Raw genomic sequence first — 13850 nt, forward strand, 5'->3', positions numbered from 1 at the left:
GTTTTTAATTTGTTATGGGGGCTCTTGAATCTCAGGAGGAACAAATTTTATTTTACAACAGCGCAACATAATCTGCTTGGCTCATTACCCAATTTTTTTGCATTGCATTTAATGCATATGTATTGTATGTATTTTAACACGATTCAATTGAGCATAGTTAAAATTTGGATTATAAAATAATGGAATGCTAAGCTATCATATTATTACTGCATACTAAATGAATACACTCTTGTGGTTCGTTAATTCTCTGAGATAAACATTATTTTAAGAAATACAGGAAACGAATACACAGCATAGCCTATCAAGTTGTTTGTGCATAAGAAGCTATTTTAATCTTACCTGTCCTCAATTCATTCTAAAGTTACTGTAATAACATTATAGCATTATGTCCATATAGAGAAACTACACTTTCCAATGGTGAAATAATAATTAATTACACAAATCGGTTAATTTAGCTTCCGATATTACTTCATACAAGCACAGAAACATTCTCTGTAGGATATGATTCATAGCTTTCGATTGTTGTTGACCAAGGCCCCTTATAGACGAATTCATTTGTTTATTTCATTACACCGCCTTAGATGGCAGTTATTTTAATTTTGAAACTCATTTATCTCATTAAATATCAGTCCTATCAAACTTTTTCAAAGAATAAAACTTATCGGCAGTGTTTTTTAAAGAAATTTTTGTTATGTAACATTTTTCACAAAAATCAATAATAAGCGAGATATTTCGATTTATTTAATTCAGACCCCCTTATAACCCCCATTTTAAATAATGTATTTTGAATGCCATATAGCCTAAAATCTAAGTTACAACGAACTTAATTTATATTCCAATTTTCATCGAAATCGGTTGAGCCATTATCGCGTTAAAAGGTAACAAACATACAGACAGACAGACAGACAGACATACAAACAAAAATAAAAAATAAACGATTTTCGGTTTCAGGGTGGTTAATTATATATGTTAGGACCAATTATTTTTGGAAAATCGAAAATTACCAGAAAAATTTCGGCTACAGATTTATTATTAGTATAGATAGATGATGAAGATAGAGATATTGACAAGAAAATAAGCAAATTTCAGTGGATATGCGGAACAATAAATAGAACACTAAAAAATAAAACTAGAAAAGTAACAAAGCTAAAGTTCTATAAAACTATGGTAGTACCTGTGTTGACATATGGAAGCGAATCATGGATAACACTGATAAACAAGTGGTAGATATCTGACGTGATGTTTACTGTTTGTAATGTAGTTTTTCATGCTGATTTCAAATCTGAAAACCGTTTTGCTCTATCACGTCAGGTTTTGAAATTATCAACGAAAATTTATTTTTACATGGAACACTGTCGAATTTTTTTTTGTCATTTTTCGTTATTTTTAATGTAATGCTGAAAAATTTCGTCGTTTGTGTTCTGTTGCATTAATATACTTTCATTTGTTTCTTTTTTACTTATTTTCATTGACAATGACAGTGGACGGTGGATATTACGGCATCCAGAGGTTGTAGAAATTCACCAGAAGTGCTTTGCTACGTGTGCGGCTATGTAATAGACAAATCCCATCGGAAGACTTTTACGCCGTTTGCGAAGAAAGCACATGAACTATACTTTGATTCGAAGGTGGATAGTAGTAAGTCGTAGGCACCACAGTTCATCTGTTCGACCTGTGTATGCAACTTGCGCGGTTGGTTAAGTAAGGAAAAGAAGATCAACCATCTGGTATTTGGAGTTCCTATGATATGGCGTGAATGAAGCAACCACATCACAGACTATTATTTCCGTTTGGGAAACATCACTTCTCCTCAAAAAATCGTGTATCTGTAAAGTAACCTGACGTTTCTTCAGTTTCTAAACCAATTCCATATGATCCCGTCACTTGTCCAATATCAACAGCATCTGCAGAATACACAGTTACTGAAGAAACGCAAGAAGAATGTCCTCTTTCATCTCCTGCCAACGACTCAGACTCTGATTACTATCAACCTGAAGAAGATATTCATTTGATGAATAATGTTAAACTCATACGGGATCATGCGATCTCATAGGGAACCTGGCACTAACGAAAGGTCAAGTTGAACTGCTCCGTAAGTCTTAAAGAATTTAATTTCCTTCCACAACGAATTCACATTTCGGCACAGACACAGAGAACTTTTGAAGTTGCTACTCCACGGACGTTCAAGGTATTATGTCAAGCCTCGGGGTGGAACACAGCATTGAAGCGTGGAGACTATTCATAGACTCCTATAAGACAAGTTTGAAGGCAGTATTATTACACAACGGAAACAGAAATGCTTCAGTACCGGTTGCACATTCTACGCACCTGAAAGGGACGTACGAAACCATATCTCTACTTCTTAAAAAATACGCTATCGTAAGTATAATTGGCGTATCTGTGGTGATTTAAAAGTTATCACAATTCTCATGGGAATGTAGACAGGGTACACCAAGTACTGCTACTTCATCTGCGAATGGGACAGGAGGGACAGAAAGAACCACTATATAAAGAAAAATTGGCCAGTCAGAGATAGAATGCAGACAGGAAGTAAAAACGTCCTTCGTGTGCCGTTGGTTGAGCATGATAAAGTTATTAAGCCACGGCTTCATATAAAGCTGGAGCTCACGAAGAATTTGATGAAGGCACTAGACAATGACTCAGATGCTTTTGGGTACCTGTGTAACAAGTTTATGAAGTTGAGTTACGAGAAAGTGAAAGAAGGTGTTCATAGGTCCACAAATGAGGAAGATCATTGCTGACAGTCACTTCCAAGACTTACTGGGTGATACTCAAAGAGATGCATGGGTGGCATTGAAGGCAGTCGTAGCCAATTTCCTTGCAAATAATAAATCGACTGACTATGTGAATGTTGTGCAGAATGCATCAATGCGTACAGACATCAAAATACATCTCCTTGACTCACATCTTGATTTCTTCCCCGAGAACCTAGGTTCAGTCAGCGACGAACATGATGAACGTTTTCATTAAGACATCTCGGTGATGGAGTCACGCTATCATGGTCGATGGGAGTGCAGCGATGTTGGCTGACTACTGCTGGACGCTTGAGCGCGACATGACAAATGCTCAGCACAAATGAAATTCTACAGCCAAGAAATTCAAACAAAAAATACACCTTAAATTAAGGAAATATATTCTATATATGTACATATGTATTTTACATGTGTATTATACCTTCAACTATATTACTATTATAATTATTGTCATGTGGCGCATTTGCACCATTTTCTTAGCTAAAGCCATATTCATTATTACTCCATGTAGCAATAAATGCTCTACAGAAATTCCTGTCTGTGAGTTGTTAAACATAATGGTTGATGTCGTATATCTCAAGAATGGTGGGTAATAGAGACAAATGGTTTGCATATTCGGAATCAGCATGTTCCAGTTTTCTTAGAACGCTTGTTGGATACCAAGATATCCACCGAAAGTGTTTTTTTTGTTATTCAGTGTAATTAAAGAACGAGATAAAAGTAAATTACAGGCTGCAGAGATGAGGTTTTTTCTCAGAGCAAAGGGATGTACAAGAAGGGATCTGATAAGAAATGGGGATAACTTACCCGTAAAGAATTAAATATGTACAACATAAACGAAGAAGTTAAGATTATAAAGAAAAGTGGAAAGAACACTTGTCTAGAATGGATAATGAAAGAATTCCAACACTGATACAACAATACCAACCTAAAGGCAAAAGAGATGTCGGACGTCCTAGGAAGAGATGGAACTGAATAAAATGTGAAGACAGAACAGGCACTAAGCCTAAACCATGAAGTGAAGATGATGAGATGAATGAAGTTATATTAAATACGATTACACGCAGAACTTATTATATAACCAAGACTTCATGAGGTTGAAAGAACTCTGGGATTTCACCACCTTGAAACGTAAATGTCTGGATTCCATGTGAGATCTGACTTAACAGCGTGGAATAGACACTTGGTATTATAATTTTATTAACCTCCACAAACCAGTCTAAAATATTTTTCTGCTCTTTAAAACGGATAATAGAGAACAATTATATAAACAAGTTGTTTAGTCACATGAAAAGGCTATTCCTATACTGTGAGGTGTTTATCACTGGCTAGTGCGTGGCACAATAGTCAAAGTACATTCTAGGAGACTTTCAAAATTATTACTAAATTTTAAGTAATTTCAATGTAAATTAAGATATTACTTAAATGTGAAATCTGTATGAATAATCATTACGGCTCCTCTTTACGTATGTGAAGTCAGTGTCTATTAACAATTTACACAGATGGAACAGAATTCGCTAACAAGAATTTTTTCCAATGACTTTCAAAGTTTATGCTTCACCCCATAATCTATTATTCTATAAATATGTATGTATGTATATATTATATATATATATACAGTACATATAGAGTGTCTCATAAGGAATGTAAAATATTTGAGGATAATGTGGTTTAGATTAATCTACATCGATTTGATCTGATATACCTATGTTCGAAATGTAACGGTTGGGAAGTTGTTGTTGGGCAAACTTTTAAATGGAGAGAGGCATTATAAACGTACTTCTACGTTTTAAAACATTGTGATACAATACATTATTGAAAATGCCGGATCTTATGTTGTTACAATAAGTTTATTTTATAATTAAGTGCAAACTCAGTAATAAAATAAAATAATTACACAACAGAAATTACTAAGGTTGCCCTTCTTATGGATTCCATGAATTGTCAATTCAAATCATGTACCGGTTCTCCTTCCTACCTCAATGAAACACTCGGTAGCTTTCCACTTTCAGATAACATCCGGTAAATACAAAAAAACACATGGCTAGAAGGAACTCTGATTAAGGAAACGTCGTCTATATTCCTCAACAGCAGCCAATGCATTGCCATCACTAAATTCATAAACGCAAAGCATAGTCACTATGCGAATACACGAATTAAATAACAAGTGATTGTGTATTCAGTCGTGTGTGTTCCGCTGGCATTGCGGTATTCAGATGCTGACGTGTGCAAAAGATCTGGTGTAACACGTCAAGTATGGTACAGGAAACCGCAAGACAATCCAGCATTTCTCTTCTTAATTTTCCCCAACCGTTAGACTGCGGACATACTGTAGGTATATCAGGTTAAATCAATGTAGGGCAACGCAAACTACATTATCCAGAAGTATTTTACATTCCTCCTGAGACTCCCTGTAAACAATGAAAAATACATCTTTATACAGTAAAGTTAACATACAAACAGAATTTTAGTGAACAGATACGATTAATGTACTGAACTCATCATTTCCGTCTACAATCATATATTTTCTTGAAGAGAATTCTAGCAAGTAATTGGTACCAGTTGTTGGCCGGAAAATATTTGCAAGAAGAGGGAAGTCTCGCTCCGTCTGCTTCTTACCAATGCAATGTTACGTTTACTGCGAACTTTGCTACAAATGGGATATACAGTAAAACATGCTTGTCATATCCTGCTTGATGTTTTAAATGTTATGCTAATTTTATTGCAAATAAATAATGCTCATTTTTTTTAAACTTTGCGATTTTTCTGACTTATTCGTATCATTCACTGAGAACTCTATGGTCTACTTTCCAGAAAAATAGATAGGCTACAGGTATACACTATGTAACAAAGCTTAATAAAGTTTGTTACACAGTATATAAGTTGAATGCAACCTGCAAGTGTTCAGAAATAATCTCAGTGACATGATGAAGGGAATATGAAAGGAAAGGTAGAAACATCGTGTATAATATCGATTAAAAACAATTACCAAAGCCTTTCTCTCAAGCTTTTAGGCATGTACAAGAAACCATTTCACAAATCAATCCGTAAAGACGTTAGCATCAAACCACCCAGAATGACTTCAATTGTAGCGGGTTTTGCTGGATCTCCTTCATCCAGGTTTGCTACAAGTGTTCTGACTTGTACAATACATAGGGATAAAAATTTTCCTGCTTCACACACAAAAATTTGAAAATTACAACAAGAGAAGTCGAGAGAGAGAGAGTTAGTGAGTGAGTGAGTGAATGAGTGAGTGAGTGAGTGAGTGAGTGAGTGAGTGAGTGAGTGAGTGAGTGAGTGAGTGAGTGAGATAGGGACGGAATAGAAAAAGATTTATGAAGAAGACAAAATATTAGATTAAAAAAGAGAAACAAAATAGGAAGTAGAGTCAAGAAAAAGATTAAATAAAAAACACGATCAATAAAAAGAAATTTTAGATACGGCGAATGAAATTTTAATGATCTCCCAGCATTAACAGGGATTAAGCCTATAAGCCTCTTATATCATCATAATTCAGAAATCCCTAAGTAATGGTTATAGAGCAGCTATACTTATGGAAGTGCTAATTTATATGCAATGCATGTGTAGCAAAATAAATAAAATTAACAAAAATAAATAAATAAAATTAATATTTTTAAATATTAAGAGGAAAAGTGATTACCTATGCGATAATATTTTGTTTAGAGTTTGGTAGAAGATCGAATTCCGATTGCGGTTGGAGACTAGCTCCTTCTTTGCATCATGATTTCGCAATGCATATCGATTTTACACAGTATATAATTAATGTGTACCCCTGCTCTTCCTCGGAGTAAATGCAGCCGGAACTTGATGCAACCTTTTTTTACATTCTTATCGTATTGACGTTAAGAAGAAACACAAATAATTTCAATTTATCTCCTAATTTGTGTAACAGGAATTTTGTGTGATCGACGAAAGATACGTAGAGAAGAATAAAGAAGTGTATGTAGTATTTGTTGCCCTAGAAACGGCTTTTAAGAGAATGGATTGGAATAAACTGATGGGGATCCTGAAGAAAATTGACGTGGATTGGAAAGAAAGACGGCTGATCAGTAATCTTTATATGAAATGAGTCAAAGACAGGATAGGAGAAGAAATGTCAGAAGGAAGTGAAATAGAGAAATATGGAGAGGAGTACGTCAAAGATGTCCTTTATCACCTACTCTGATCAACATATACTTGGATCTGTTTTCAGAACATGGGAGTGGTGACACTAGGACAAATAGAATAAATTGCTTAAGCTTTATGATGATATGGCGTTGTTAGCAGAAGAGGAGATGATACTAAAGGATATGCTACTGGAGCTAAATGACAGCTGTGAACAGTACGGGATGAAGGTAAATGCAAATAAGACGAAGACCATGGTCATAGGAAGAAAAATGAAGAAGGTAAACTTGCGAATTCTAAATGAGACAACAGAACAAGTGGATAGCTTCAAATACTTGGGGTGTACTATTAGCAGTAACTTGTGCTGCTGCCTGGAAGTCAAAAGGAGGATAGCTGTGGCAAAGGAAGCTTTTAATAGAAAACGGAACACATTCTGCTGACCTCTGGAAAACGAACTAAGGAAGAGACTAGTGAAGTGCTCTGTGTGGAGTAAGATAGTGTATTTGGTAGAAACATGGACATTATGACGAAGTGAAGAGAAACGACTAGAAGCATTTGAAATATAAATATGGAGAAGAATGAAACGTGTGACGTGGACAGATAGAATAAGAAATGAAGCTGTATTGGAAAGAGTGGTTGAAGAAAGAATGATGCTGAAGCTGATCAGGGAGCGGAAAAGTAATTAGTTGGGACACTGACTGAGAAGAAATTGCGTACTGAAGGATGCACTGGAAGGAATGGTGAATGGAGAGAGGAGTTTGGGACAGAAGGAGATATCAGATTATAGACGATATTAAGATATGTGGATCATATGCGGAGGCAAAGAGGAAGGCTGAAAATAGGAATTAGGATAGTATAAATATGTGTGTATCAGTGTTGTCGTTTGTGCTTTGAGTGTTAGCCACTGGAGATGCGTGTATCCAAATGTGTGAACTTATGACATCTTATGACATCAACATTTACTCACAGCATTATCCTGCTGCGTCTCATTCCCCTGAGTCTTTCTCCTGGGGGAGTACAGTATTCATCCAAGAATGTTAGCTGTAGAGTTGCCGACGTTAACCTTTTGAATGTTTCGAAAATTAATTAGATACCAGTTATGTTGTCTTTCAAGTTAATATTCTGACTTGCAGTTGTTTGGACTCTGGACTTGTTACATACAGATACGTCAGTCGTCATCGCTATGAGTCACATTTCGGACAGAGATGGCGATTTCTCGGAGCTGTGATTTTGGAACTGTAGTCACAGACAGAACCAGTGACAAACCTATCACAGCGACAAAATCAAAGATATTCAAATCAGGCCCCATTACTACGGTAAGATTTCATAACCTTGGTATATCAGTATTTCACTGATGAAGGGAGGTCAGAGCGACGGTAACGAGCACAACTAAAGAAAACATGGCAATAATTAGTCGAATTTGTACCAACTGAATAAAGAGCTAACCAAGTGTACTATTTGTAAGTGATACTGACTATATTCAAAGTTCAAGATTTTCTTGATAATACACGTTTTTAGCATATTTATTATATACCGAGAAAGCTGGTTTGGGCACACAGTTTGTCTGTCTCGTATATTACTCTACTCATTTTTTTCGCATTGAGCATATACGAATAAAAAATACTTATTAGTTTCTTAACACGAATCTTAAGGCTGATTCACAATAAACCGAGAACTGAAACGGCAGCGAGAACGAGAACGGAAATATTGTTAAAATAAATGTATTTAAATGCGAGGATTCACAATTAACTATTGTGAACGCTCACATTTAAATACATTTATTTTAACATTATTTCCGTTCTCGCTCTCGTTGTCGTTTCCGTTCCCGGTTTATTGTGAACCAGCCTTTAGAATATTTTTATTAAACATTTTTTCGGGACAAAGCGATTATTCTAAGATATTATAGTATTTATTACATAATATATCTTCCATTTTTCAACATAGAAGATTTTGTTCAAATGATCGTCTTCTCTCTTAGATTCATTATTTATATTTTACCATTTACAAAATAATAATATTTACTGTCTTATGAAGTCAGTGTCATTTTCTCTTCTAACATATGGAGGATACAAGAGTTATGTTTGTTCGCATGCCTCTTCCTTATTCCCTTACCTCTGGTTTCCTAAAATGTTATTTTGCTTCAAGATTTCTAATTAGATTCGATGATCTGTCATAATTCTATGCTTTCGTCATATGGATCTAATTCCTGCAACACAAAATAAGTGACTGTTACTGCACAATAATTTGCTACATATCATTGGTGGCTTTTTCTGCACCTATTGTAATTTGGAAGCATGGGAAATAATATTTATTTTGAGTTATGTAATATGCAGCGTGGATTATAGGTGGCAAACCATAAGTAAAGTCATTAATTGCAGAGGGTTATTTTTTAGAAATTGCAAGCAAAAAAGTTTAATACAACTTTATTCGTTTTTGTTTTATATGAAAAATTTCATAGCCTGTTTTGGGAAATCCACTGACTGAATTCGCAATATGCTCAATCAATTTAAGAGGTTAGTGTATTATGATAATAAATTATTTAAAGAATTTTAGTTTGTCCTTTAGATATTCAGAAATTTGACCTGAACAAATGTAACATTGAAAAATTCAATTGCTAAACGTTACAAAAGATTTTCTTACACTGCGATATAAACATTAAAACGTAATCACAAGTAACTACAATAAAGATATCAGAACTTAAGTCAGTGATTTATTACTTAAACGTAATCAAATATGATGTTGCATAATAGTTAATAATAAATCAGTGTATCCATAAGCGCAATTGTAAGGACCGTGAATACAAACAACGACTCAATAACTTTATTCATGTGGCATATACAACTTGTAAACCTGAGTATATGTAATCTAGTGCTACTTAACATAGTTATGAAATTTAATATGATAATGGGTTGTTGGAATATAACTTTTAAGTTGTACTTTCAACACGAAACTTCTATGAAAAGACATTCCATTTCTGAAGAAAACTTGCCTGTTCTCATATCTTAGAGTAAACTTTCATTTCATACAAACTTACTCTTTACTGTTCATAAAGAGAAATTTTCTCGTACTCCGTTATATTTATCCAAAACTTTTCTTCAGATAATTATGTAGGTTAAGCAAACTTCTAGAAATAAAAAACAATCCACGTGTATAGGTTCAAATTGCCCGCCAAACGCAAAAGGTGCCACAATTTGTTTACGATTGTAAGAACGATTGTTATATCTAAACTTCTCGGTTTCTCTCAAATATAAAATTCATAAAATTAGTGTGCAACACTATTATCCCTCCTCTTGATATAAATGTAAGCAGAGACAAAATAAATATTGTGTACTATGTCTCCGAAAAGAGTGTTCCAAAATACCTAAACACCAAGCAGTCACACTTACTCGTCTTCATAACTGAAACGGTAGAGAGAAAGGTTATTATTTTTTTAGTTGGTTATTTAACGACGCTGTATCAACTACTAGGTTATTTAGCGTCGATGAGATTGGTGATAGCGAGATGGTATTTGGCGAGATGAGGCCAAGGATTCGCCATAGATTATCTGACATTCGCCTTACGATTGGGGAAAATCTCGGAAAAACCCAACCAGGTAATCAGCCCAAGCGGGGATCGAACCCGCACCCGAGCGGAACTTCAGACCGGCAGACAAGCACCTTAATCGACTGAGCCACGCCGGTAGCCAAGAGAAAGAAATGTTATGTTTTATTTAACGACGCTCGCAACTGCAGAGGTTATATCAGCGTCGCCGGATGTGCCGGAATTTTGTCCCGCAGGAGTTCTTTTACATGCCAGTAAATCTACTGACATGAGCCTGTCGCATTTAAGCACACTTAAACGCCATCGACCTGGGCCGGGATCGAACCCGCAACCTTGGTCATAGAAGGCCAGCGCTATACTAACTTGCCAACCAGGTCGACCCAAGAGAAAGATTATCACTATGCAATATAATGGACATGAGTTCATCCATTCGTAACCTAGCATATTATTAGTTAGATTTTTTTCTACCGTATAGAAAAATAAATGATTTTGGCAGATGAAATTTCCTTTTAGTCGGAAATATGTAATACCTTCGAATCTAGCTATCTCCCGAGTCTATGCCAATTAATTCGTCGGGGTAAGGATCAAAGTAGCGCAGCCATTTATTCGGGTCCTTCTGAATACTCTTTCAATGCTCTTTGGAGACTTTCAGACTTCTTCCGGCGTTCCCGGATATCGATCTGGCTGCTGTATAAATATATAATATTTATATTTGTGACGCTGAGCTGCAACATTAGTATTTTTAAGTGAAAAATCTAGGCATAACAAGTTATATTCTTTGGAACTAATCTCTCAGTAATCATATTTTGCTATGAAATTCCGCATAGTACAACATTATTACATTGTATTACCTTCAGGTAGACATAACTAAGTTTGCATATAAAAATTACTCTTTTCAGTGAAACTGCACAGTTCACTACCGTAAATGTTCAAAGTGTGTTTCATTTACTTGAAGACAATGTCTCACTTGATCCTGACATTTATGTCTCTCTTATAAGTATCGTTTGTGGAATGTGCTGGACAACATGGGTGATATTTTGTTTCAATTCATCTATAGATGCAGGCTCTGTGTGAAAATATGTTGTTTCATACACAATATTCTCAAAGATAAATCTAGAGTTGTGTGATCTGGTGACCGTGGAGGCCACAACTGTGGCCCATGTTTTCCAATATAGTGCACGCCGAAAATGTTATTTACTTCCTCGAACATTGCCTTGTTGTTGAAGCATGGGTAGAGCTCCACCCATCCTTCATCATATGGTAATGCAGAATTCCTGCACGGTAATATCATATGTACTTCGGTACATCACAATAACACGATATGCGTAAATAATAACATAGTGATACAAGACGGCGCTCATTTCGTCGGATCCTGGCCACTTTGTCACTCGTAATGAGTGCACCTCTGCACGTAGTGCGTTGGACATCGTGCCACTGCCACACATTTGTGACACAGTGCATGAGGGTTGGCCATTAAAGGGAAACTAAGAGGTGAAACTTAAACTGAGAGGATTCAATCCGGCATCAGAACTGGAATTCGGTGTCGCTTAGTGGATAAAGCGTCAGCACGTAGAGCTGAAAACCCGGGTTCGAGTCCCGGTGCCGGAGAGAGCTGTGTAAGACTATACAGAACATTATTCCATTTCAATTTTGAAAAATTGTAACATGGACCGTTATTCGGCCCAACGCTTCAGTTGATGGTGGTCTTATAACTACTTCATAGGCCTACTACTACTACCTTGTTAAATGAAAAATATGTTCATTACCCTACTCAGTCATTGTTGTAATGCTACGAGACTTCTACACAAGTTTGTAAGTTTCACTTTCTCTTTCCATGAAACTAACTATGAACAGATATTTGCCAATTTTTTTTAAAGTATTTTCACTTACAGTTCCGCATTATTTCTTATATGCCATTCTGTTGTTTAGTTTCAGAATTTTCTTAAATTTTGAGCGTCCTTTACATTTGTTTTTGTATTGCTATGGACTTTTACAAACTGTAAAATTTGAGAGCGTATGTCACGTAATTAAGTCGGTACCTACCGATAATGTTGTAGTGAACATAATCAAAGAATAGGATTTATCGACATCTTGAAAAAATCATGAACAAAATATTGGATTTACTAGTCCATTTTTGTCTCAACTGCAAAGAAGCCTTAACTATATCTTTAATATATGAAAAAAGAATAATGGCTAATTGAACATTCCTGATTAACTTGTAATTAACATCAATATGATTTTAGAACTAAAATAAAACATTTGGGATTACTTGAGAAGCGGAAAATTCAATAAGAAAATGCATTCGTACAATAAAAGAATGCACGTAGTATACATCACCCAGTCTAGGGAATGCAACTACAGTTTTGTTGGTTTAAATGTTATAATTTTGTCTTTGGTTTAAAAGTGGAAGGAGTCTATGTTCAGTAATGTCCATTTTTAACTTATAAATTACAAGAATTAAAGAAAAGTAGGAATCAAGGAAGATTAACTGCAGAAAACTCATGACAAGAAATATAAGTAATCATGGCATTGTTCAGTCAACAGACATAGTGATTAGTAACGGGATGTATGGAAAAATATTGTGTTTTAAGACAGACCGTGACATGATAAGAAGGAAGTGTTAGGTGTTATGACTGCGCGACCTGACGTGTGTGACCCAGGCTGACAGTAGTGATGAGTAACTCGTTCTTAGTCTATCTACTTACTTTTTGCAGGGGCCAAAATTCCTGAATCAAGCTGTACAAGCCTATAATCCCAGATTCAATCCCTACCTGACGGTGGGCGAATGAATTTAAAAGGTAAAAGAATCCTTAGAATGGCTTTCTCTGGGATAGAGTTGAAGGTGACAGGTCCGTGTCGTAAATATAAGAGCCCTGTCCCTGAAAGATTCCTCCAAACAAAATTTGTCGGCGACTCGTCTACGTTGAATTCCGATGTTGAATAACCTTTGCATCTGAAACTGTCGTTAAATAAAATGCTTCTACTACTACTACTACTACTACTACTACTACTACTACTACTACTACTACTACTACTACTATACAATTATTGGCCAATGTAGGGACCGGTGCCCACCTAGCATCGTGATGCACTTGGGGAGTTACGATAGGTAGCGACATCCTGTTACAAAAGCAAACTATAACGACTGGGGAGATCATCGTCCTAACCATAGGATATCGCCATTTCGGTTGGATGATCGTACACTTCTGCTTCGACATGTGAACGTGAGGCTGGCAGCCGGCTGGCGAGCCTTTAAAAGACTGTAGCGCCATGGATTATTATTATTATTATTATTATTATTATTATTATTATTATTATTATTATCCAATTATGAATGTGCTCATTCTTCCCTTCAACGGCGTTCGTAACGATATGATGTGTGACATTGGCAGGCTACATTGCTCACACGTG

This window comes from Periplaneta americana, chromosome 9 (assembly GCF_040183065.1).
Source record: "Periplaneta americana isolate PAMFEO1 chromosome 9, P.americana_PAMFEO1_priV1, whole genome shotgun sequence".
NCBI lineage: Eukaryota > Metazoa > Arthropoda > Insecta > Blattodea > Blattidae > Periplaneta > Periplaneta americana.